The sequence below is a fragment of the Lemur catta genome, chromosome X (assembly GCF_020740605.2).
Source record: "Lemur catta isolate mLemCat1 chromosome X, mLemCat1.pri, whole genome shotgun sequence".
In the NCBI taxonomy this organism is placed as follows: Eukaryota; Metazoa; Chordata; class Mammalia; order Primates; family Lemuridae; genus Lemur; species Lemur catta.
Window position 1 is genome coordinate 73,362,154 of NC_059155.1, and position 24,000 is coordinate 73,386,153.

Here is a 24,000-nt window from a genome sequence, read left to right on the forward strand (position 1 = left end):
ATACAATAATGATCATTTCTGTGGTATATTGAGTTTTTCTACAAGCAGAAATGAATGCTGAACCCTTACGAAGAGATAAAGGTTATTTGGTACATATTGGTGGTCTCTGTCCTTCAGTATCTGAAGTATGCCAAGATTTCTTTTTTGAACTTCATTTTTAAATTTGTTAATTGTGGCCGGGCGCGGTGGCTCACGCCTGTAATCCTAGCTCTGGGAGGCCGAGGCGGGTGGATCGCTCGAGGTCAGGAGTTCGAGACCAGCCTGAGCAAGAGTGAGACCCCGTCTCTACTAAAAATAGAAAGAAATTATCTGGCCAACTAAAAATATATATACAAAAAAATTAGCCGGGCATGGTGGCTCATGCCTGTAGTCCCAGCTACTCGGGAGGCTGAGGCAGTAGGATCGCTTAAGCCCAGGAGTCTGAGGTTGCTGTGAGCTAGGCTGATGCCACGGCACTCACTCTAGCCCGGGCAACAAAGTGAGACTCTGTCTCAAAAAAAATAAATAAATAAATAAATAAATAAATTTGTTAATTGTTCATATTATGATTATTTGTTGTGTTTCTACTTTTCACAAAGTTATTTCTCTTTTTTTAGGCTGATTGAAGGTCTCATTTGCAGAAATACCAAGTTTCTGAAATTTCAATTTATGATTCTTCTACTAATTACAGGTGTGTTTCCCAAATTCAGTCAAATGTGCATTGCTGTGTGCCTGCTGTTCACTAGAGGTTCTGTAGCAGACATCAGCCACAGTGGTGATAAAGTCAAAGGCCATTCCCACAGGAGTGTCCCAGGCTAGTATAGGGGGACACGTAGACAAATAGTTGCAGTCATTATAGACAAATAGCTGCAGTCATTAGTTTGTGCTGTTCTTAATCAGATCTTTCTTTGATTATACTTTGTAGCTTGTTATTAGAGTGCCTTAGTTAAGGAGAATGGGCTCCAGAAATAGATAACTTTGGCTCAATTCCCAGGTCTGTTAGCAACTTCATGAATAAGTTTGGGCAATTTACTTAACCTTTTTGTACCTCAGCCTCCTCTTTGTCTATAAAGTGAGGTTAATAGTACTGTCATAGCGTTGTTGTGAAACTATGAGTTAAGTATGGAAAGCACTAGGAGTAAAGCCTGGCACATAGTAGATGCGCAGAAAATTGTATTCTATTATTTCTAATTTTAATTGATTTTTAGATGACACTTTTATACTTTTTAGGTAGATGGCTACATCATCTATATATAATCTCTTCCAATATATATGTTGCTACTTTCTATTTTGTGACATTCTCAGATCATTCAAATCACAATGGTGATGGAAATACCTTTACTGTCTTCTGATAAAAAGTGCTGGCTGTTCATTTCAGATATGAAAGTCTTTATCAATTAAGAGAATCCTGTTTGTAGTTGGGGCTGAAATTTGTTAAAAAATAGGTGTTTAATTTTATTTAATGGAGTCACCTAAGAGTATGTGCTTTTTAAATTTTACTCATTAATGTGGTATTAATACATTTCATTATAGTAAAGTAGTAGTATAATTCTAGTAGTATTACCTGATGTGAAAGATTCTTTCAGTATCTTGTTGAATCCTTAAAACAAACTGTGGGTTTTTTTTTTCTTAAGTATTATACATACTGTGTGGAAATTTAGAAAATACAATTAAATGCAAAAATACAAGGAGGTTATAAAAAATTATCCATAGTCCCATCATTTGAAAACAGCCACTTTTCAGATTTGGTACGTATCGTGCCACTGTCTAGGTCTGTGCTTTTGTAGGAATAGCTCTTGCCCGACTGTCTCAGTTACATGGCTAAAATTCTGATTAGATGTTCCAACTCTTTTTTTTTTTTGGTCTACATATTTCCCCACAACAAGGCCATAGAGATATTCTCTTAAATATTCTGGTAAATGTTTTAAATTTTGACTTTCACATTGCAGGCCTTTGAGTCATCTGGAGGTTATGTTTGAACATAGGAGTTAATTTTAATTTTTTTAGTATAAGTGGTCCCCAGATTGCTAATCTCTGCAACTTTATCATATATCAGCTTTGCAAATGTTTTACATTAAATTTTAATATAAAATTAATAGGAGATAATTCATGAGAAATGCTTACTATCTTTTATTTCTCATCTTCAATTTGGTTTGTCTTTAGTTATCCTAAATAAACATTCTTCCTGATTTCAAGCTAAGTATATCAACCATTTATTTATTTATTTATTTTTATTTTTTATTTTTTGAGACAGAGTCTCGCTTTGTTGCCCGGGCTAGAGGGAGTGCCGTGGCGTCAGCCTAGCTCACAGCAACCTCAAACTCCTGGGCTTAAGCTGATCCTACTGCCTCAGCCTCCCGAGTAGCTGGGACTACAGGCATGCACCACCACGCCCGGCTAATTTTTTCTATATAGATTTTTAGCTGTCCAAATCATTTCTTTCTATTTTTGGTAGAGACGGGGTCTCACTCTTGCTCAGGCTGGTCTCGAACTCCTGACCTCGAGCGATCCACCCGCCTGGGCCTCCCAGAGTGCTAGGATTACAGGCGTGAGCCACCATGCCCGGCTTAGTATATCATCCTTTATAAGAGCATTTTTTATTGTGAAAACTATATTTGAGCCAGTGGTTACAAAATTAAGTTTGAGGTAATTTAAAGTCGTTAATGAAAAATCTTTTGGTTTTCTGCTTTTGTATTTTAGACATGCATCTCTTGCTTTCCAAAAAAAAGAAAACAGTGATGTAAAGATGGCTGTGAAAGGAATGATGCCAAAAAGGTGGGGACTGCTGCTTTACAGTCTTTTTTTTATTCTTTATTCTTGAATAGTGCTACTCTATAAGTGACTAATTATTATACTTTCATCACTTTTTATAGCTAACGTTATCTCATAATTGTTGAAACCATAAAATGCAGTCATTTTATTTTTTTATGCCCTCATCTTTACCTCACTGAGGTTTTAAACACGATGTGGAAAATGATGGAAGTTTGCTTTGTTCGCTCTTTCCACTTCTCAGCAAAATGCCTGCGATCCCGTAGGCATCCACAGACCTTTCTTTTCAATGTATATGTAGTAAAATGCACATTTTGGTGTCCATGACTTTAGATGAAGGCATACGGGCAAGTAACCTCCACCATAATCAAGATACAGAACAGTTTCATCATTCCAGAAAATTCTGTCATGCTCTGATATATTTCCTGTTCTTAAAATTTTACCTATTTCAGAATGTCATGTAAATGAAACCATACTATGTATCCCCAGTAGTCTGGCTTCTTTTACTTAGCTTAATGCATTTGACATTGATCCATGCTGTTGTGTGTGTAAGTATTTCATTCCTGTTCAAGTATTCCTCATTTTTATTCAGTTATTCTCTTACTGACTTTTGAATTTTTTATCAGATATATATGTGATTTGCAAATAATTCTTCTCAACTTGTGCCTTGTCTTTTCATCTTAACAGTGTCTTTCTTAGCAGGGGTTTTAATTTTTGTAAAGTATAAACTATCAATTTTGCTTTTATAACTTTTTAGTGTTGTAGCTAAGAGCTCTTAGCATAATTCAAGGTCACAAAGGTTTTGAGTTAATTTTTATATATTGTTTCAGGTTGAATTGCACTGGTTTTGATTCTTTGTATTTGTTTCTATTTTGCATATAGAATTGTGCCAGTGTCATTTGTTGAGAAGACTGTCTAATGTCCATTGAATTACCTTTGCACCTTGGCCAAAAATCAGTTGCCCCATTTGTGTGGATCTATTTCTAGACTGTGACAGTTCCATTTAACTTTTTATCTATTTTTCCACCCATAGTACATGGCCTTGATTACTGTAGCTTTATAGTAACTCTTGAAATCAGGTGGAATGGGTCCTCTAACTTTATTATTTTTTAAAATTGTGGCTGTTCTAGTCTGTTTTGTCTTGCTATATAAATTTTATAATTCAACTTGTCTATCTACAACAAAAATCCTACTTGGATTTTTACTGGAGTTACTTTGAATTTATAGATCAGCACAAATCCCTTTTTAATAAATGGATGAAAGAAAAATATTCGTTGAATAAATGAATCTAAATTTTTCCCTTAATAAGATAAAGGGATCTCTTTCAACTCGGTCTGTTTTCCAATCCTTTCCTAATTCCTGGAGTTAGCACGTTCCTTTTCTATACCATTACCGTTTCCATTTCCATTCACAGACCTTTGTCTCTACTCTCAGTCAGGCATAGCCCTTCTTTATCCCGACAGGATTTTCACTTGACTTCGCATTCCTTTGACGTTACTATCCTTATCTGTCTTGTGCTCTTATTGCCAGACTTCTCAATAAAGTGATTTATATCCAATGTCTCAATTTCTTTGGTTGCTTCTCTCCTTTGTCCTAATAATCTGTCTTCAGTTTTTACAATTTCACTTGAACTGCTCTTTCCGTTGTCACTGGTGACCTTTTCGTTGGTCTTTCCCCATCTGCCTTCTTGACTCCTTGGCCTCTTTAAATTAGTCATTTCTTTCTGGAAACTCCTTTCCTCTCATCTCAGTGACCTTTCATATGTAGGGTGAATTTTTTGTTTGCTTCCTTCCACAGTAGGAAGGAAGGAAACAAAGTAGAATTAGGTTACATGGGGACCTAAACAGAAGGTTTGGGAACTGTGGCTTCTCCTCTCCCTTCTCATGTAGCAGTTAATATGGTTTCTTGCCTCTGCATCTCTGTGTGTTCATTCTCTTCCTCCTCTCTGCACATGACACTTTTCTGCCCCCATTTGGCTTTGTTTTACTTAATTCTGACTCTACAGTATTTTCAGTTTGACATATTAATTTGATTGAGGAACACCGAAGGATAAGCCTGAACTCGGCGCCGGGTACGGGCACGGCCCCTTTGGGCCCTCCGACTCCGAGCTTCTCCTTTGGTGGGACTGGTGGGTCGTCCTGAGTGCCGTTTTTGGTCGATGGTCTGGGTTTACTCTGAGCTCGTTCTTTTCCTAGGAATTGTTGTTTGGGATCCTAACTTAGATTTGGAGGTGCATCCTAAAGGGTCTTCTCCCTTGTCTTTTTATCCTAAAATTAATCTCAATTGGCTTTGCTGTGCATTTTTCAAAGAGGAAACTGAACTGTCTTGTTGGTAGATAAATGAGAGACTGAGTTCCTCAGCTCCGAAGACAAGGGGCAACCTCACTCCTCCCAGCCTTGGCAGCCCTGGGCAACCAGGGTCCCGGGTGGGAGTTGCCTGGGGAAATTCCCCGAGGCGCGAGTGGCCCCATAGGGAACCCCCCCCACACACACGTTAATTAAAAGAAGGCTCTTCCAGGAAACGCATATAAGAGCTGATCACTCGGCGTTTGGAGCCCTCTCGGGAGGTACTAGACCTTCGAGAGAGAAACCTGAGACACCTGAGAGGGTGGGAGCAACTCAGTGGTGAGACCTTGAGGAGCCCCACCCACAAGCAGCACACTCTGATCCACGACACCAAACCCCGTGTTACAGTTCGGTTGCTTCTTTGAAGGAAAAAATGGGACATCCTTCAAAATCGAGGAAAGACAAGGGAGAATGACCCCCATGGGGCACCGCAGTTGGTGTGTGGTGCCTCTACTTGCAAGTAGTTCCGGAAATGAAAAGAGTGGAAGGCGTGCCAGGTGTTGCTAAGGCTCCAGCTGGTTACAGGTAATGCTTGTGCACAGGTTTTTAAGAAAGGGCAAATTACATCCAGGAAAATTCAGAGCCAAAACGGTCGACCTACCGCGCTATATAGAGTTGAAGTGTCTTGAGCTATTTCTCTCTCTTCTTTTCTGGCCACTCTAAACCCTGCTAACTTTTTCTGTGGATGTCCAGATAACTCACTGTTTACGGCATTTACAATGGAAAGGCTACCTGGAGATCCTGATGCCAGTTATTGGTCAAAGGTGTATGAAAATATTTCGGTTTTGGTCTTTTAACCCTAATGGCAGATAGAGTTTACCTCCACTGATTCAGTGTCTAGAGAGAGGTACACAGAAGGTGTTTCTAAATGCAGTGTCATGTAATGTTAACTGGACTGTTAGGGACTCAGAGTTGTCCTAGAAGTTGTGGTTAGAAGAGCTTAAGTTGACAGCTTAGGTTTTCCCTTGGTCTCGTCCATTTTTGTCCCACACTTTACAAGCGAGCAGGTTATGTGTACATTATGTGGCTGTGATAAAGTTTGTGTCTGGGGAAAACGTTTGTAAATTATTAATTTTTGTGTAGTAATTTATTTTAAGATGAAAAGTGATTGGAGATTACAATCTAGAGAATCTCAAAACAGTCTTACTCCTTATAAATATTGTGTGTACTCAAGTGTACAGCCCCCCCTCCCCCGAAAAATTGTTCTGAGACCATTTAGATTGTTTTCCAGACAGCTTAATCTTGATCCTCACGGAAAAAGCATGCTACATCTTTGTATCATTGAGGTCCTGAGGACTGGCCTGAGAGTTCGTTTTTTTTTTTTTCCTCTTTCTCTCTGTCTCTCTCTCTCTCAGTCTGCACTCCCGTGATCTTATGTTGATGTGGGATTCAGAAAACGTAAATGAAGGCTTCAGGAGCAAAAATGTTCTGACCTTGCCTCCTCTGCCTGCCTCTTGTACCAACCCCTCCCTGAAGCTGGCCATAAAACCAGAATCCCTCTACCCAAGGCAGGTCATACAGCCCAGAACCCCTGTTTTTCTGAAAGCTAGCCTTAAAACCCAAACTTAGTCTATGTAAAATGGCCATGAAGTAATTATCTGACCTGCTTTGTTCTTACTTTGTTTTACCGTAAAACCCTGTGCCAGAAAGGGCCTTGCTGCCCTGCAGCCCAGAAGGGAGGAAGGCACACTGGAGAGAGGCCAAGCAGAATCTAAATGTAAAAGCCTTGCTGGTTCTGCCACTCTGCCTGTTAGAATGAGCGCACCCCCTTTGGGCCAGTCATTTCTACTGCACTGGCCATGCTTTAAACATAAATAATGGACAGTTTCCCCTGCACCTTTGAGTGTTCGTTCTGAAGGTGTCCATGCATAAGTTTTAATCCTTTCTCCTAGTAACTTTCACGGCAGTAAATTCTCAACAGGTCTTCATGGGGACCTTTTGGGGGCCTTTGCTCCCAGACTTTGGGGGCCAAAGACACTTTGATCCCTATGATGTCAATAAATTCTGTTTTGGGACGTGACATTTTGGAAGGTTTTAACGAACTAATGGCATGTTGTAAAACGTCTACTAGGTTTATAACGTTTGAAAGTGATGTCATATTTGTCTACTAAGTGTCACTGAAGTACTTACTTGCTTTTCTCGGTAAGATTTACGAGTTTAAGATTGAAAAGCCAGTAATTTAAACTATATTTTAATCCCTGTTCCGTGTTACAGATCTAATTTAGAGGGTACAAAAGTGACAAACAGAAAAGTAACTAAAAATAATAGCTGGAATCCAAGTAAAGTGCTAAGGTAAATGAATAGATAAGATAAAGTAGGTAAATACAAATGAATAAAATTTTCCTACAATTGAAAATCTTAAATTCATTATGTTAAAAGAGATAATCATAAAATGTTTGGATCGATTATAACGTAAAATACTACAACACTGATTCTTAAACATAAGTTTAAAGCTTATACCTTGTAATCTGTGTATTTAGGAATGCCAATAAAATGGGCGACTAACACTTCAAAGTTACTTTAACTTCCTAGGTTTTTCTAAGAGTTGACGTGATCATCTGTATATGGCTGTGATTAAAACTTGTAGATGAAAATAATTCCATACCAAGTTTTTTAATGAAAATGTCATAAGTATTTTGTGAAAAGATGGTTTTGTCTAATTCACTGGTCTTTGAAACTAAACTTCAATATGTCAATAGTCATTAGAAATTAAGTGGATATAGAAGTTAAAGGTCATAAAAGTTTGGCCATAGATGTCGTATCTCTGACATATCTTGGCCAAAACGGGGGCCTTGTGAACTAAAATAAAATTTTGAGGCTCACCCCCCCACCCCTGCCACCGCTGCCTATAACCTTCAAGCCCCCGCTTGCAAATGGCCCAAGTCTTCAGGCCAAAGGGATGTATGCCTCCCACGTATTGATTTATGACTTTCCCTATAGGCCACTTGGGCGTGGATCGAGGTCATGAGCCTCAAATTTGGCTCAGATTAAATCTCTTTCAAATTATGATACAGAGTTCAGTTTCTTTTCCGTTGAGGAGATTGAATCCCGGGCGTGGGGCTCGGAGAAGACTCAGGACCACCGAAGGAGCAGCCGGAACTGGGCGCTGGGTACTGGCACGGCCCCTTTGGGCCCTCCGACTCCGAGCTTCTCCTCTGGTGGGACTGGTGGGTCGTCCCGAGCACCGTTTTTGGTCGATGGTCTTGGTTTACTCTGAGCTGGTTCTTTTCCTAGGAATTGTTGTTTGGGATCCTAACTTAGATTTGGAGGTGCATCCTAAAGGGTTTTCTCCCTTGTCTTTTTATGCTAAAATGAATCTCAATTGGCTTTGCTGTGCATTTTTCAAAGAGGAAACTGAACTGTCTTGTTGGTAGATAAATGAGAGACTGAGTTCCTCAGCTCCGAAGAGAAGGGGCAACCTCTCTCCTCCCAGCCTTGGCAGCCCCGGGCGACCGGGGTCCCAGGTGGGAGTTGCCTGGGGCGATTCCCCGAGGCGCGAGTGGCCCCATAGGGAACCCCCCCACACGTTAATTTAAAGAAGGCTCGTCCAGGAAACGCATATAAGAGCTGATCACTCGGCGTTTGGAGCCCTCTCGGAGGTACTAGGCCTCTGAGAGAGAAACCTGAGACACCTAAGAGGGTGGGAGCGACTCAGTGGTGAGACCTTGAGGAGCCCCACCCACAAGCAGCACACTCCGATCCAGGACACCAAACCCCGTGTTACAGTTCGGTTGCTTCTTTGAAGGAAAAAATGGGACATCCTTTAAAATCAAGGAAAGACAGGGGAGAATGACCCCCATGGGGCACAGCAGTTGGTGTGTGGTACCTCTACTTGCAAGTAGTTCTGGAGATGAAAAGAGTGGAAGGCGGCATGCCAGGTGTTGCTAGGGGTCCAGCTGGTTACAGCTAATGCTTGTGCACAAGTTTTTAGGAAAGGGCAAATTACATCCAGGATTATTCAGAGCTGAAACGGTCGACCTACCGCGCTATAGAGTTGAAGTATCTCGAGATATTTGTCTATCTTGTTTTCTGGCTACACTAAACCCTGCTAACTTTTTCTGTGGATGTCCAGATAACTCACTGTTTAGGGCATTTACAATTGAAAGGCTACCAGTTATTGGTCCAATAACTGATGCCAGTTATTGGTCAAAGCTGTATGAAAATATTTCGGTTTTGGTCTTTTAACCCTAACGGCAGAAAGAGTTTACCTCCACGGATTCAGTGTCTATAGAGAGGTACACAGAAGGTGTTTCTAAATGCACTGTCATGTAATGTTAACCGGACTGTCAGGGACTCAGGGTTGTCCTAGAAGTTGTGGTTAGAAGAGCTTAAATTGAAAGCTTCAGTTTTCCCTTGGTCTTGTGCATTTTTGTCCCACTCTTTACAAGCGAGCGGGTTATGTGTACATTATGTGTCTGTAACAAAGTTTGTGCCTGGGGAAAAAGTTTCTGAATTATTAATTTTTGTGTAGTAATTTATTTTAACATGAAAAGTGAATGATGATTACAATCCAGAGGATCTCAAAACAGTCTTACTCTTTATAAATATCGTGTGTACTCAAGTGTACAGCCCCCCTCCGAAAAAATTTGTTCTGAGACCATTTAGATTGTTTTCCATACAGCTTAATCTTGATCCTCACGGAAAAAATATGGTACTACTTTGTATCATTGTTTGAGGTGCTGAGGACTGGCTCTGAGAGTGGTTTTTTTTTTTTTTTTCCCCTCTCTCTCTCTCTCTCTCTCTCTCTCTCTCTCTCAGTCTACACTCAGGTGATCTTATGTTGATATGGGATTCAGAAAACTTAAAACGGAGGCTTCAGAAGCAAAAACGTTCTGACCTTGCCTTGTCTGCCTGCCTCTTATACCAATCCCTTCCTGAATCCGGCCATAAAAACCAGAATGCCTCTACCCAAGGCAGGTCGTACAGCCCAGAACCCCATTTTTTTCTGAAAGCTAGCCTTAAAACCCAAACTTAGTCTATGTAAAATAGCCATGAAGTAATTATCTGTCCTGCTTTGTTATTACTTTGTTTTACTGTAAAACCCCATGCCAGAAAGGGCCTTGCTGCCCACAGCCCAGAAGGCAGGAAGGAACACCGGAGAGAGGCCAAGCAGAATCTGAATGTAAAAGCCTTGCGGGTTCTGCTACTCGGCCTGTTAGAGTGAGCGCACCTTCTTTTGGGCCAGTCATTTCTACTGCACTGTCCATGCTCTAAAGATAAATAATGGACAGTTTCCCCTGCACCTTTGAGTGTTCATTCTGAATGTGTCCATGCGTAAGTTTTAATCCTTTCTCCTAGTAACCTTCACGGCAGTAAATTCTCAACAGGTCTTCACGGGGACCTTTTGGGGGCCTTTGCTCCCAGACTTTGGGGACCAGAGACACTTTGATCCGTGTGATGTCAATACATTGTTTGGGGATGTGACGTTTTGGAAGGATCTAACGAACTAATGCCATGTTCTAAAACGTCTACTACGTTTATAACATTTAAAAGTGATGTCATATTTGTTTACTAAGTCTTACTGAAGGACTTACTTGCTTTTCTCGGTAAGACTTAAACGAGTTTAAGATTGATTGAAAAGCCAATAACTTAAACTATATTTTAATCCCTGTTCCCTGTTACAGATCCAATTTACAGGGTACAAAAATGGCAAACAGAAAAGTAACTTAAGTAAACTGCTAAGGTAAATGAATAGATAAGATAAAGTAGGTAAATACAAATGAATAAAATATTCGTATAATTGAAAATCTTAAAGTCAATACATTAAGTTAAAAGAGATAATCATAAAATGTTTGGATCGTTTATAAGGTAAAATAGTACAATATTGGTTCTTAAATGTAAGTTTAAAGCTTATACCTTGTTATCTTTGTATTTAGGAATGCCAATAAAATGGGCTACTAACACTTCAAAGTTACTTTAACTTCCTAGGTTTTTCTAAGAGTTGACGTGATCGTCTGTATATGTATGTAACTAAAACTTGTAGATGAAAGGAAAATAATTCCATACCAAATTTTTTAATGAAAGTATCATAAGATATAAGTATTTTGTGAAAAGATGATTTTGTCTAATTCACTGGTCTTTGAAACTAAACTTCAATATGTCAATGTCCATTAAAAATTAAGTGGATATAAAAATTAAAGGTCATAAAAGTTTGGCCATTGATGCTGTCTCTCTGACATATCTTGGCCAAAAGGGAGGCCCTGTGAACTAAAATAAAATTTTGAGGCTCACCTCCCCCCACACACACACCATTGCCACCGCCTATAATCTGTGAGCCCCCGCCCGCTTCGAGATGGCCCACCTCTTCGGGCCAAACCGATGTGTGCCTCCCACGTATTGATTTATGACTTTACCTATGACCCCTGTCTCCCTGAAATGTACAAAACCAAAGTATAACATACCAGCCACAGCGAGTCCACTTGCTCAAGGCCTCTTGGGCGTGGGTCGGGGTCATGAGCCTCAAATTTGGCTCAGATTAAATCTCTTTCAAATTATGTTACGGAGTTCGGTTTCTTTTCCATTGAGGAGATTGACGCTTGGGCGTGGGGCTCAGGGAAGACTCAGGACCACCGAAGGAGCAGCCCGAACTCGGCGCCGGGTATTGGCACAGCCCCTTGGGGCCCTCCGACTCCGAGCTTCTCCTGTGGTGGGACTGGTGGGTCGTCCCGAGCACCATTTTTGGTAGATGGTCTTGGTTTACTCTGAGCGGGTTCTTTTCCTAGGAATAATTGTTTGGGATCCTAACTTAGATTTGGAGGTGCATCCTAAAGAGTCTTCTCCCTTGTCTTTTTATCCTAAAATTAATCTCAATTGGCTTTGCTGTGCATTTTTCAAAGAGGAAACTGAAGTGTCTTGTTGGTAGATAAATGAGAGACTGAGTTCCTCAGCTCCGAAGAGAAGGGGCAACCTCTCTCCTCCCAGCCTTGGCAGCCCCGGGCGACCGGGGTCCCTGGTGGGAGTTGCCTGGGGCGATTCCCCGAGGCGCGAGTGGCCCCATAGGGAACCCCCCCACACATTAATTTAAAGAAGGCTCGTCCAGGAAACGCATATAAGAGCTGATCACTCGGCGTTTGGAGCCCTCTCGGAGGTACTAGGCCTCTGAGAGAGAAACCTGAGACACCTAAGAGGGTGGGAGCGACTCAGCGGCGAGACCTTGAGGAGCGCCACCCACAAGCAGCACACTCTGATCCACGACACCAAACCCCGTGTTACAGTTCGGTTGCTTCTTTTAAAGAAAACAAGGGACATCCTTTAAAATGGAGGAAAGATAATGGAGAATGACCCCCATGGGGCACCGCAGTTGGTGTGTGGTACCTCTACTTGCAAGTAGTTCTGGAGATGAAAAGAGTGGAAGGCGTGCCAGGTGTTGCTAGGGCTCCAGCTGGTTACAGCTAACGCTTGTGCACAGGTTTTTAAGAAAGGGCAAATTACATCCAGGATTATTCAGAGCTGAAACGGTCGACCTACCGTGCTATAGAGTTGAAGTGTCTTGAGCTATTTCTTTTCTTTTCTGGCTACACTAAACCCTGCTAACTTTTTCTGTTGATGTCCAGATAAGTCATTTTTTAAGGCATTTACAATGGAAAGGCTACCTGGAGATCCTGATGGCAGTTATTGGTCAAAGGTGTATGTAAATATTTTGGTTTTGGTCTTTTAACTCTAACGGCAGATTGATAGAGTTTACCTCCACGGATTCAGTGTCTAGAGAGAGGTACACAGAAGGTGTTTCTAAACGCACTGTGACTGTCAGTGACTCAGACTTTTCCTAGAAGTTGTGGTTAGAAGAACTTAAATGGAAAGCTTCAGTTTTCCCTTGGTCTCATACATTTTTGTCCCACTCTTTACAAGCGATCCGGTTATGTGTACATTATGTAGCTGTAACAAAGTTGGTGCCTGGGGAAAAAGTTTCTAAGTTATTAATTTTTGTGTAGTAATTTATTTTAAGAAGAATAGTGAATGATGATGGTAATCCAGAGAACGTCAAAACAGTCTTACTCATTATAAGTATTGCGTGTACTCAAGTGTACACCCCCCTCAAAAAAAAAATTGTCCTGAGACTATTTAGATTGTTTTCCAGACAGCTTAATCTTCATCCTCATGGAAAAAGCATGGTACTACTTGTATCATTGTTTGAGGTGCTGAGGACTGGCGCTGAGAGTTTTTTTTTTTTTTCCTCTCTCTCTGTCTCCCTCTCTCACTCTCTTTCTGAGTCTACACTCAGGTGATCTTTTGTTGATGTGGGATTCAGAAAACTTAACTTAAAACGAAGGGTTCAGGAGCAAAAATGTTCTGACCTTGCCTTGTCTGCCTGCCTCTTGTACCAATCCCTCCCTGAAGCTGGCCAGAAAAACCAGAATCCCTCTACCCAAGGCAGGTCGTACAGCCCAGAACCCCTTTCTTTCTGAAAGCTAGCCTCAAAACCCAAACTTAGTCTATGTAAAATGGCCATGAAGTAATTATCTAACCTGCTTGGTTCTTACTTTGTTTTACCGTTAAACCCCGTGCAAGAAAGGGCCTTGCCACCCTGCAGCCCAGAAGGGAGGAAGGCACAGTGGAGAGAGGCCAAGCAGAATCTAAATGTAAGAGCCTTGCTGGTTCTGCCACTCTGCCTGTTAGAATGAGCGCACCCCCTTTTGGGCCAGTCATTTCTACTGCACTGGCCATGCTTTAAACATAAATAATGGACAGTTTCCCCCTGCACCTTTGAGTTTTCGTTCTGAAGGTGTCCATGCATAAGTTTTAATCCTTTCTCCTAGTAACCTTCACGGCAGTAAATTCTCAACAGGTCTTCACAGTGACCTTTTGGGGGCCTTTGCTCCCAGACTTTGGGGGCCTCAGACACTTTGATCCCTGTGATGTCAATAAATTCTGTTTTGGGACGTGACGTTTTGGAAGGTTTTAACGAACTGATGGTATGTTCTGAAACATCTACTACATTTATAACATTTAAAAGTGATGTCATATTTGTTTACTAAGTCTTACTGAAGCACTTACTTGCTTTTCTCGGTAAGATTTACGAGTTTAAGATTGAAAAGCCAATAACTTAAACTATATTTTAATCCCTGTTCTGTGTTACAGATCTAATTTGCAGGGTACAAAATTGGCAAACAGAATAGTAACTTAAACGAATAGCTGGAATCTAAGTAAACTGCTAAGGTAAATGAATAGATAAGATAAAGTAGGTAAATACAAATGAATAAAATTTTCCTATCATTGAAAATCTTGAAGTCATTATGTTAAGCTAAAAGAGATAATCATAAAATGTTTGGATCGTTTATAAGGTAAAATACTACAACATTGGTTCTTAAACATAAGTTTAAGGCTTATACCTTGTTACCTTTGTATTTAGGAATGCCAGTAAAATGGGCGACTAACACTTCAAAGTTACTTTAACTTCGTACCTTTTTCTAAGAGTTGACGTGATCATCTCTATATGTATGTCATTAAAACTTGTAGATGAAAGGAAAATAATTCCATCCCATATTTTTTAATGAAAATATCATAAGATATAAGTATTTTGTGAAAAGATGATTTTGTCTAATTCACCGATCTTTGAAACTAAACTTCAATATGTCAGTGGTCATTAAAAATTAAGTGGATATAAAAGTTAAAGGTCATAAAAGTTTGGCCATAGATGCCATCTCTCTGACATATCTTGGCAAAAAGGGGGGACTTGTGAACTAAAATAAAATTTTGAGGCTCACCCACCTGACACACACACCGCTGCCGCCACCTGTAACCTGTGAGCCCCCGCCCCCTTTGAGCTGGCCCACCTCTTTGGGCCAAACCACTGTGTGCCTTCCACGTATTGATTTAGTACTTTACCTGTGACCCGTGTCTCCCTGAAATGTACAAAACCAAACTATAACATAGCAGCCACAGCAAGTCCACTTGCTCAAGGCTTCTTGGGCGTGGCTCGGGGTCATGAGCCTCAAATTTGGCTCAGATTAAATCTCTTTGAAATTATGTTACGGAGTTCGGTTTCTTTTCCGTTGAAGAGGTCGATGCCCGGGCGTGGGGCTCCGGGAAGACTCAGGACCACCCAAGGAGCAGCCCGAACTCGGCGCCCGGTTCCGGCACAGCCCCTTTGGGCCCTCTGACTCTGAGCTTCTCCTCCAGTGGGACTGCTGGGTCATCCCGAGCGCCATTTTTCGTGGACGGTCCTGTTTTACTCTGAGCTGGTTGTTTTCCTAGAAATTGTTGTTTGGGATCCTAACTTTGATTTGGAGGTGCATCCTAAAGGGTCTTTTCCCTTGTCTTTTTATCCTAAAATGAATCTCAATTGGCTTTGCTGTGCATTTTTCAAAGAGGAAACTGAACTGTCTTGTTGGTAGATGAATGAGAGACTGAGTTCCTCAGCTCCGAAGAGAAGGGGCAACCTCACTCCTCCCAGCCTTGGCAGCCCCGGGCGACCGGGGTTCCGGGTGGGAGTTGCCTGGGGCGATTCCCCGAGGCGCGAGTGGCCCCATAGGGAACCCCCACACATGATAATTAAAAGAAGGCTCCTCCAGGAAACGCGTATAAGAGCTGATCACTCGGCGTTTGGAGCCCTCTCAGAGGTACTAGACCTCCGAGAGAGAAACCTGAGACACCTGAGAGTGTGGGAGCGACTCAGTGGTGAGACCTTGAGGAGCCCCACCCACAAGCAGCACACTCTGATCCACGACACCAAACCCCGTGTTACAGTTCGGTTGCTTCTTTGAAAGAAAAAATGGGACATCCTTTAAAATCGAGGAAAGACAAGGGAGAATGACCCCCATGGGGCACCGCAGTTGGTGTGTGGTGCCTCTACTTGCAAGTAGTTCCGGAAATGAAAAGATTCGAAGGCATGCCAGGTGTTGCTAGGGCGCCAGCTGGTTACAGCTAATGCTTGTGCACAAGTTTTTAGGAAAGGGCAAATTACATCCAGGAAAATTCAGTGTTGAAACGGTCGACCTACCGTGCTATAGAGTTGAAGTGTCTTGAGCTATTTCTCTCTCTTCCTTTCTGGCTACTCTAAACCCGGCTAACTGTTTCTATTGATGTCCAGGTAACTGATTGTTTACGGCATTTACAATGGAAAGGCTGCCTGGAGATCCTGATGCCAGTTATTGGTCAAAGGTGTATGTAAATATTTCCATTTTGGTGTTTTAACCCAAATGGCAGATAGAGTTTACCTCCATGGATTCAGTGTCTATAGAGAGGAACACAGAAGGTGTTTCTAAACGCACTGTCACGTAATGTTAACTGGACCGTCAGGAACTCAGAGTTGTCCTAGAAGTTGTGGTTAGAAGAGCTTAAATTGAAAGCTTCAGTTTTCTCTTGGTCTCGTCCATTTTTGTCCCGCTCTTTACAAGCGAGCCAGTTATGTGTACGTTACGTGGGTTTAACAAAGTTTGTGCCTGGGTAAAAAGTTTCTAGATTATTCATTTTTGTGTAGTAGTTTATTTTAAGATGAAAAGTTAATGAAGATTACAAGCCAGACAATCTCAAAACAGTCTTACGCTTTATAAATGCTGTGTGTACTCAAGTGTACAGCCCCTCCGCACCAAAAAAAATTGTTCTGAGATCATTTAGATTGTTTTCCAGACAGCTTAATCTTGATCCTCACAGAAAAAGCATGCTACTAATTTATATCATTGTTTGAGGTGCTGAGGACTAGCGCTGAGAATTTTTTTTTTTCCTCTCACTCTGTCTCTCTCTCAGTCTACACTCAGGTGATCTTTTGTTGATATGGGATTCAGAAAACTTAACTTAAAACGAAGGCTTCAGGAGCAAAAATGTTCTGACTTTGCCTAGTCTGCCTGTCTCTTGGACCAATCCCTCCCCGAAGCCGGCCATAAATATCAGAATCCCTCTACCCAAGGCAGGTCGTACAGCCCAGAACCCCATTTTTTTCTGAAAGCTAGCCTCAAAACCCAAGTTAGTCTACGTAAAATGGCCATGAAGTAATTATCTGACCTGCTTTGTTCTTACTTTGTTTTACCGTAAAACCCCGTGCCAGAAAGGGCCTTGTCGCCCTGCAGCCCAGAAGGGAGGAAGGCACACTGGAGAGAGGCCAAGCAGAATCTAAATGTAAGAGCCTTGCTGGTTCTGCCACTCTGCCTGTTAGAATGAGCGCACCCCCTTTTGGGCCAGTCATTTCTACTGCACTGGCCATGCTTTAAACATAAATAATGGACGGTTTCCCCTGCACCTTTGAGTGTTTGTTCTGAAGGTGTCCAGGCCTAAGTTTTAATCCTTTCTCCTAGTAACCTTCATGGCAGTAAATTCTGAACAGGTCTTCACGGGGACCTTTTGGGGGCCTTTGCTTCCAGACTTTGGGGACCAGAGACACTTTGATCCCTGTGATGTCAATAAATTCTGTTTTGGGATGTCACGTTTTGGAAGGATCTAACGAACTAATGGGATGTTCTAAAACGTCTACTACGTTTATAACATTTAATAATGATGTCATATTTGTTTACTAAGACTTACTGAAGCACTTACTTGCTTTTCTCGGTAAGATTTATGAGTTTAAGATTGAAAAGCCAATAACTTAAACTATATTTTAATCCCTGTTCCCTGTTATAGATGTAATTTACAGGGTACAAAAATGGCAACCACAAAAGTAACTTAAACGAATAGCTGAAATCTAAATAAACTGCTAAGGTAAATGAATAGATTAGATAAAGTAGGTAAATACAAATGAATAAAATTTTCCTATCATTGAAAATCTTAAAGTAAAAGAGATAATCATAAAATGTTTGGATCGTTTATAAGGTAAAATACTACAACATTGGTTCTTAAACATAAGTTTAAGGCTTATACCTTGTTACCTTTGTATTTAGGAATGCCAGTAAAATGGGCGACTAACACTTCCAAGTTACTTTAACTTCCTATGTAATTAAAATTGTAGATGAAAGGAAAATAATTCCATACCAAATTTTTTAATGAAAATATCATAAGATATAAGTATTTTGTGAAAAGATGATTTTGTCTAATTCACCGATCTTTGAAACTAAACTTCAATATGTCAGTGGTCATTAAAAATTAAGTGGATATAAAAGTTAAAGGTCATAAAAGTTTGGCCATAGATGCCATCTCTCTGACATATCTTGGCAAAAAGGGGGGACTTGTGAACTAAAATAAAATTTTGAGGCTCACCCACCTGACACACACACCGCTGCCGCCACCTGTAACCTGTGAGCCCCCGCCCCCTTCGAGATGGCCCAGCTCTTCGGGCCAAAGCACTTTGTGCCTCTCACATATTGATTTATGACTTTACCTATGACCCGTGTCTCCCTGAAATGTACAAAACCAAACTATAACATAGCAGCCACAGCAAGTCCACTTGCTCAAGCCTTCTTGGGCGTGGCTCGGGGTCATGAGCCTCAAATTTGGCTCAGATTAAATCTCTTTGAAATTATGTTACGGAGTTCAGTTCCTTTTCCACTGATGAGATTGAGGCCCAGGCGTGGAAGACTCAGGACCACCAAAGGAGCAGCCCGAACTGAGCGCTAGGTACCGGCACGGCCCCTTTGGACCCTCCATCTATGAGCTTCTCCATTGGTGAAACTGGTCGGTCGTCCCAAGTGCCGTTTTTGGTTGATGGTCTTGGTTTACTCTGAGCTGGTTGTTTTCCTAGGAATTGTTGTTTGGGATCCTAACTTTGATTTGGAGGTGCATCCTAAAGGGTCTTTTCCCTTGTCTTTTTATCCTAAAATGAATCTCAATTGGCTTTGCTGTGCATTTTTGAAAGAGGAAACTGAACTGTCTTGGTAGATAAATGAGAGACTGAGTTCCTCAGCTCCGAAGAGAAGGGGCAACCTCACTCCTCCCAGCCTTGGGAGACCCGGGCGACCGAAGTCCCGGGTGGGAGTTGCCTGGGGTGATTCCCCGAGGCGTGAGTGGCCCCATAGGGAACCCACTCACACAGGTTAATTTAAAGAAGGCTCCTCCAGGAAACGCGTATAAGAGCTGATCATTCGGCGTTTGGAGCCCTCTCGGAGGTACTAGACCTCCGAGAGAGAAACCTGAGACACCTCAGAGGGTGGGAGCGACTCAGCGGCGAGACCTTGAGGAGCCCCACCCACAAGCAGCACACTCTGATCCACGACACCAAACCCCGTGTTACAGTTTGGTTGCTTCTTTTAAAGAAAAAATGGGACATCCTTTAAAATGGAGGAAAGACAAGGGAGAATGACCCCCATGGGGCACCGCAGTTGGTGTGTGGTGCCTCTACTTGCAAGTAGTTCTGGAAATGAAAAGATTCGAAGGCATGCCAGGTGCTGCTAGGGCTCCAGCTGGTTACAGCTAATGCTTGTGCACAAGTTTTTACGAAACGGCAAATGACATCCAGGAAAATTCAGAGCTGAAACGGTCGACCTAGCGCCTATGGAGTTGAAGTGTCTGGAGGTGTTTCTCTCTCTTCTTTTCTGGTACTCTAAACCCTGCTAACTGTTTCTGCTGATGTCCAGGTAACTCATTGTTTACGACATTTACAATTGAAAGGCTCCCTGGAGACCTGATGCCAGTTATTGGTCAAAAATGTATGAAAATATTTCAGTTTTGGTCTTTTAACGCTAAGGACAGATAGAGTTTACCTCCACGGATTCAGTGTCTATAGAGAAGTACACAGAAGGTGTTTCTAAACGCACTATCATGTAATGTTAACTGGACCGTCAGGGACTCAGAGTTGTCCTAGAAGTTGTGGTTAGAAGAGCTTAAATTGAAAGCTTCAGTTTTCCCTTGGTCTCCTTCATTTTTGTCCCGCTCTTTACAAGCGAGCCAGTTATGTGTACGTGACGTGGCTGTAACAAAGTTTCTGCCTGGGTAAAAAGTTTCTAAATTATTAATTTTTGTGTAGTAATTTATTTTAAGATGAAAAGTGAATCAAGATTACAATCCAGAGATTCTCAAAACAGTCTTACCCTTTATAAATACTGCGTGTACTCAACTGTACAGCCCCCCCCCAAAAAATTTTTTTCTGAGACCATTTAGATTGTTTTTCATTCAGCTTAATCTTGATTCTCATGGAAGAAGCATGCTACTATTTTGTATCGTTGTTTGAGGTACTGAGGACTGGCGCTAAGAGTTTTTTTTTTTTTCCCCTCTCTCTCTGTCTCTCTCTCTCAGTCTACACCCAGGTGATCTTATGTTGATGTGGCATTCAGAAAACTTAAAACGAAGGCTTCAGGAGCAAAAATGTTCTGACTTTGCCTTGTCTGCCTAGGTTTTACTAAGAGTTGACGTGATCATCTGTGTATGTATGTAATTAAAACTTGTAGATGACGCCGGGAGTGGTGGCTCACGCCTGTAATCCTAGCACTCTGGGAGTCCGAGGCGAGTGGATCGCTCGAGGTCAGGAGTTCGAGACCAGCCTGAGCAAGAGCGAGGCCCTGTCTCTACTAAAAATAGAAAGAAATTATCTGGCCAACTAAAGAGATATGTAGAAAAAATTAGCCGGGCATGGTGGTGCATGCCTGTAGTCCCAGCTCCTCGGGAGGCTAAGGCAGTAGGATTGCTTAAGGCCAGGAGTTTGAGGTTGCTGTGAGCTAGGCTGACGCCATGGTACGCACTCTAGCCGGACAATAGAGCGATACTCTGTCTGAAAAAAAAACAAAAAAACAAAAAAACAAGGAAAAAACCTTGTAGATGAAAGAAAAATAATTCCATACCAAATTTTTTAATGAAAACATCATAAGATATAAGTATTTTGTGAAAAGATGGTTTTGTCTAATTCACTGGTCTTTGAAACTAAACTTCAATATGTCAGTGGTCATTAAAAATTAAGTGGATATAAAAGTTAAAGGTCACAGAAGTTTGGCCCTAGATGCCATCTCTCTGACATATCTTGGCTAAAAGGGGGGGACTTGTGAAGTAAAATAAAATTTTGAGGCTCACTCCCCCAGACACCACCGCCGCTGCCTATAACCTGCGAGGCCCCGCCCACTTCGAGATGGCCCACCTCTTCAGGCCAAAGCAATCTGTGCCTCCCACGTATTGATTTATGACTTTAACTGTGACCCGTGTCTCCTTGAAATGTACAAAACCAAAGTATAACATACCAGCCACAGCGAGTCCACTTGCTCAAGGCGTCTTGGGTGTGGCTCGGGGTCATGAGCCTCAAATTTGGCTCAGATTAAATCTCTTTCATATTACGTTACGGAGTTCGGCTTCTTTTCCGTTGACGAGATTGAGGCCCAGGCGTGGGGCTCGGGGAAGACTCAGGACCACTGAAGCAGCAGCCCGACCTCGGTGCCGGGTACGGGCACGGCCCCTTTGGGCCCTCCGACTCCGAGCTTCTCTGGTGGGACTGGTAGGTCGTCCCGAGCGCCGTTTTTGGTCGATGGTCTTGGTTTACTCTAAGCTGGTTCTTTTCCTAGGAATTGTTGTTTGGGATCCTAACTTAGATTTGGAGGTGCATCCTAAAGGGTCTTTTCCCTTGTCTTTTTATCCTAAAATGAATCTCAATTGGCTTTGCTGTGCATTTTTGAAAGAGGAAACTGAACTGTCTTGTTAGTAGATAAATGAGAGACTGAGTTCCTCAGCTCCGAAGAGAAGGGGCAACCTCACTCCTCCCAGCCTTGGCAGCCCCGGGCGACCGGGGTCCCTGGTGGGAGTTGCCTGGGGCAATTCCCCGAGGTGGGAGTGGCCCCACAGGGAATGCCCACACACATTAATTTAAAGAAGGCTCGTCCAGGAAACGCATATAGGAGCTGATCACTCAGCATTTGGAGCCCTCTTGGAGGTACTAGATCTCGGAGAGAGAAACCTGAGACACCTGAGAGGGTGGGAGCGACTCAGTGGTGAGACCTTGAGGAGCCCCACCCACAAGCAGCACACTCTGATCCATGACACCAAACCCCGTGTTACAGTTCGGTTGCTGCTTTTAAAGAAAGAAATGGGACATCCTTTAAAATGGAGGAAAGACAAGGGAGAATGACCCCCATGGGGCACCACAGTTTGTGTGTGGTGCCTCTACTTTGCAAGTAGTTCTGGAAATGAAAAGAGTGGAAGGCATGCCAGGTGCTGCTAGGGCTCCAGCTGGTTACAGCTAATGCTTGTGCATAAGTTTTTACGAAAGGGCAAGTTACATCCAGGAAAATTCAGAGCTGAAGCGGTCGACCTACCGCGCTGTAGAGTTGAAGTGTCTGGAGCTATTTCTCTCTCTCCTTTTGTGGCTACTCTAAACCCTGCTAAGTTTTTCTGCTGATGTCCAGATAACTCATTGTTTATGGCATTTACAATGGAAAGGCTGCGTGGTGATCCCGATGCCAGTTATTCATCAAAGGTGTATGAAAATATATCGGTTTTGGTGTTTTAACCCTAACGGCAGATAGAGTCCACGTTTTCAGTGTCTATAGGGAGGTATACAGAAGGTGTTTCTAAACGCACTGTCATGTAATGTTAACGGGACTGTCAGGGACTCAGAGTTGTCCTAGAAGTTGTGGTTAGAAGAGCTGAAATTGAAAGCTTCAGTTTTCCCATGGTCTCGTCCATTTTTGTCCCAGTCTTTACAAGCGAGCCGGTTATGTGTACGTTACGTGGCTGTAACAAAGTTTGTGCCTGGGTAAAAAGTTTCTGAATTAATTTTTGTGTAGTAATTTATTTTAAGATGAAAAGTCAATGAAGATTACTATCCAGAGGATCTTAAAACAGTCTTACTCTTTATAAATATCGTGTGTAGTCAAGTGTACACCCCCCCCAAAAAAAAAATTGTTCTGAGACCATTTGGATTGTTTTCCAGATAGCTTAATCTTGATCCTCACGGAAAAAGCATGCTACTACTTTGTTATTATTTGAGGTGCTGAGGACTGGCGCTGAGAGTTTATTTTTTTTTCCTCTTTCTCAGTTTACACTCAAATGATCTTATGTTGATACGGGATTCAGAAAACTTAGCTTAAAAGGAAGGCTTCAGGAGCAAAAACGTTCTGACCTTTCTTTGTCTGCCTGCCTATTGTACCAATCCCTCCCTGAAGCCAGCCATAAAAACCAGAATCCCTCTACCCAGAAAAGGACAAATACCATATGATTCCACTTCTGTGAAATATCTAGCATAGGCAGATTCATAGAGACAAAGTATGTTAGAGGTTACCCGGGGCTGAGGAAGGCGGAAATGGGAGTTATTGCCTAATGTTTACAGATCTTCCGGTTGGTATGATGAGAAAATTGGAAATATATAATGATGGTTGTACAGCATTGTGAATTTACTTAATGCCAGTGAACTACACTTACAAATGGTTACAGTGGCAAATTGTATCACAAGAAAAATAGGTTTAAAGTGAAGTACTTTCTAAGATACACAAAAACTGAAAGAATCAATCAATCAGCAACAGACTCTTAAAATGCAAGAAATGTTAGACAGACTTTAGGCAGGAGAAAAATGATACCAGATGAGATTATGTTTAGAGATCTGGCCATGGTAACCAAATGGGTAGTATGTGACTTTTGTTCTTTTTAAAACATCTTTTAAAGATAATTGACTGTTTAAAAAAAAATAACAATAATGAAATTGGGGTGTATAACATGTGTAAGTAACATGTGTGACAGTAGCATAGAGACCCGAGGGGAAGCCATGGAAGTGTGGAGCATGCTGTATGGCTCTTAGGCAGCACAGAAAGTGGTGTCATATCACTGGAAGGTAGAAACCAACGGTATTGTTTCATATCCTATGCTACACAGGACAGGTGCCCACACAAAGAACTGTCCAACCCAAAATGTAAGGTTGAGAAACCATGCCCTAAAGCTAAAAGTTATAGCTAATGGGCCTCAAAGGAAATAAGAATGAAAAAGTACTCAATGCAAAAGAAGTCATAAAAGAAAACAGAGCAAAAAGAGCTGATGAGATGAAGAGAAAACATACAGGACGTCTTTGGTGAATGGAACATGGTGGAAATGACATGGTGCCGGCTTCCAGGCCCAGGACTCATGAAACCAGCAGCTT

At 41.9% G+C, this 24,000-nt stretch overlaps 1 long non-coding RNA gene across 3 annotated transcripts in view; it reads left to right on the forward strand.

The window, feature by feature from the left end:
- Nucleotides 1-24,000, forward strand: part of LOC123628839 — a 48,693-nt gene that overhangs the window by 15,483 nt on the left and 9,210 nt on the right. For all 3 annotated transcript variants that reach the window (XR_006731763.1, XR_006731762.1, XR_006731761.1), the window contains exons 3-4: nt 597-670; nt 2,680-2,754. This is a non-coding gene — a long non-coding RNA (uncharacterized LOC123628839). The remainder of the gene's footprint in view (nt 1-596; nt 671-2,679; nt 2,755-24,000) is intronic.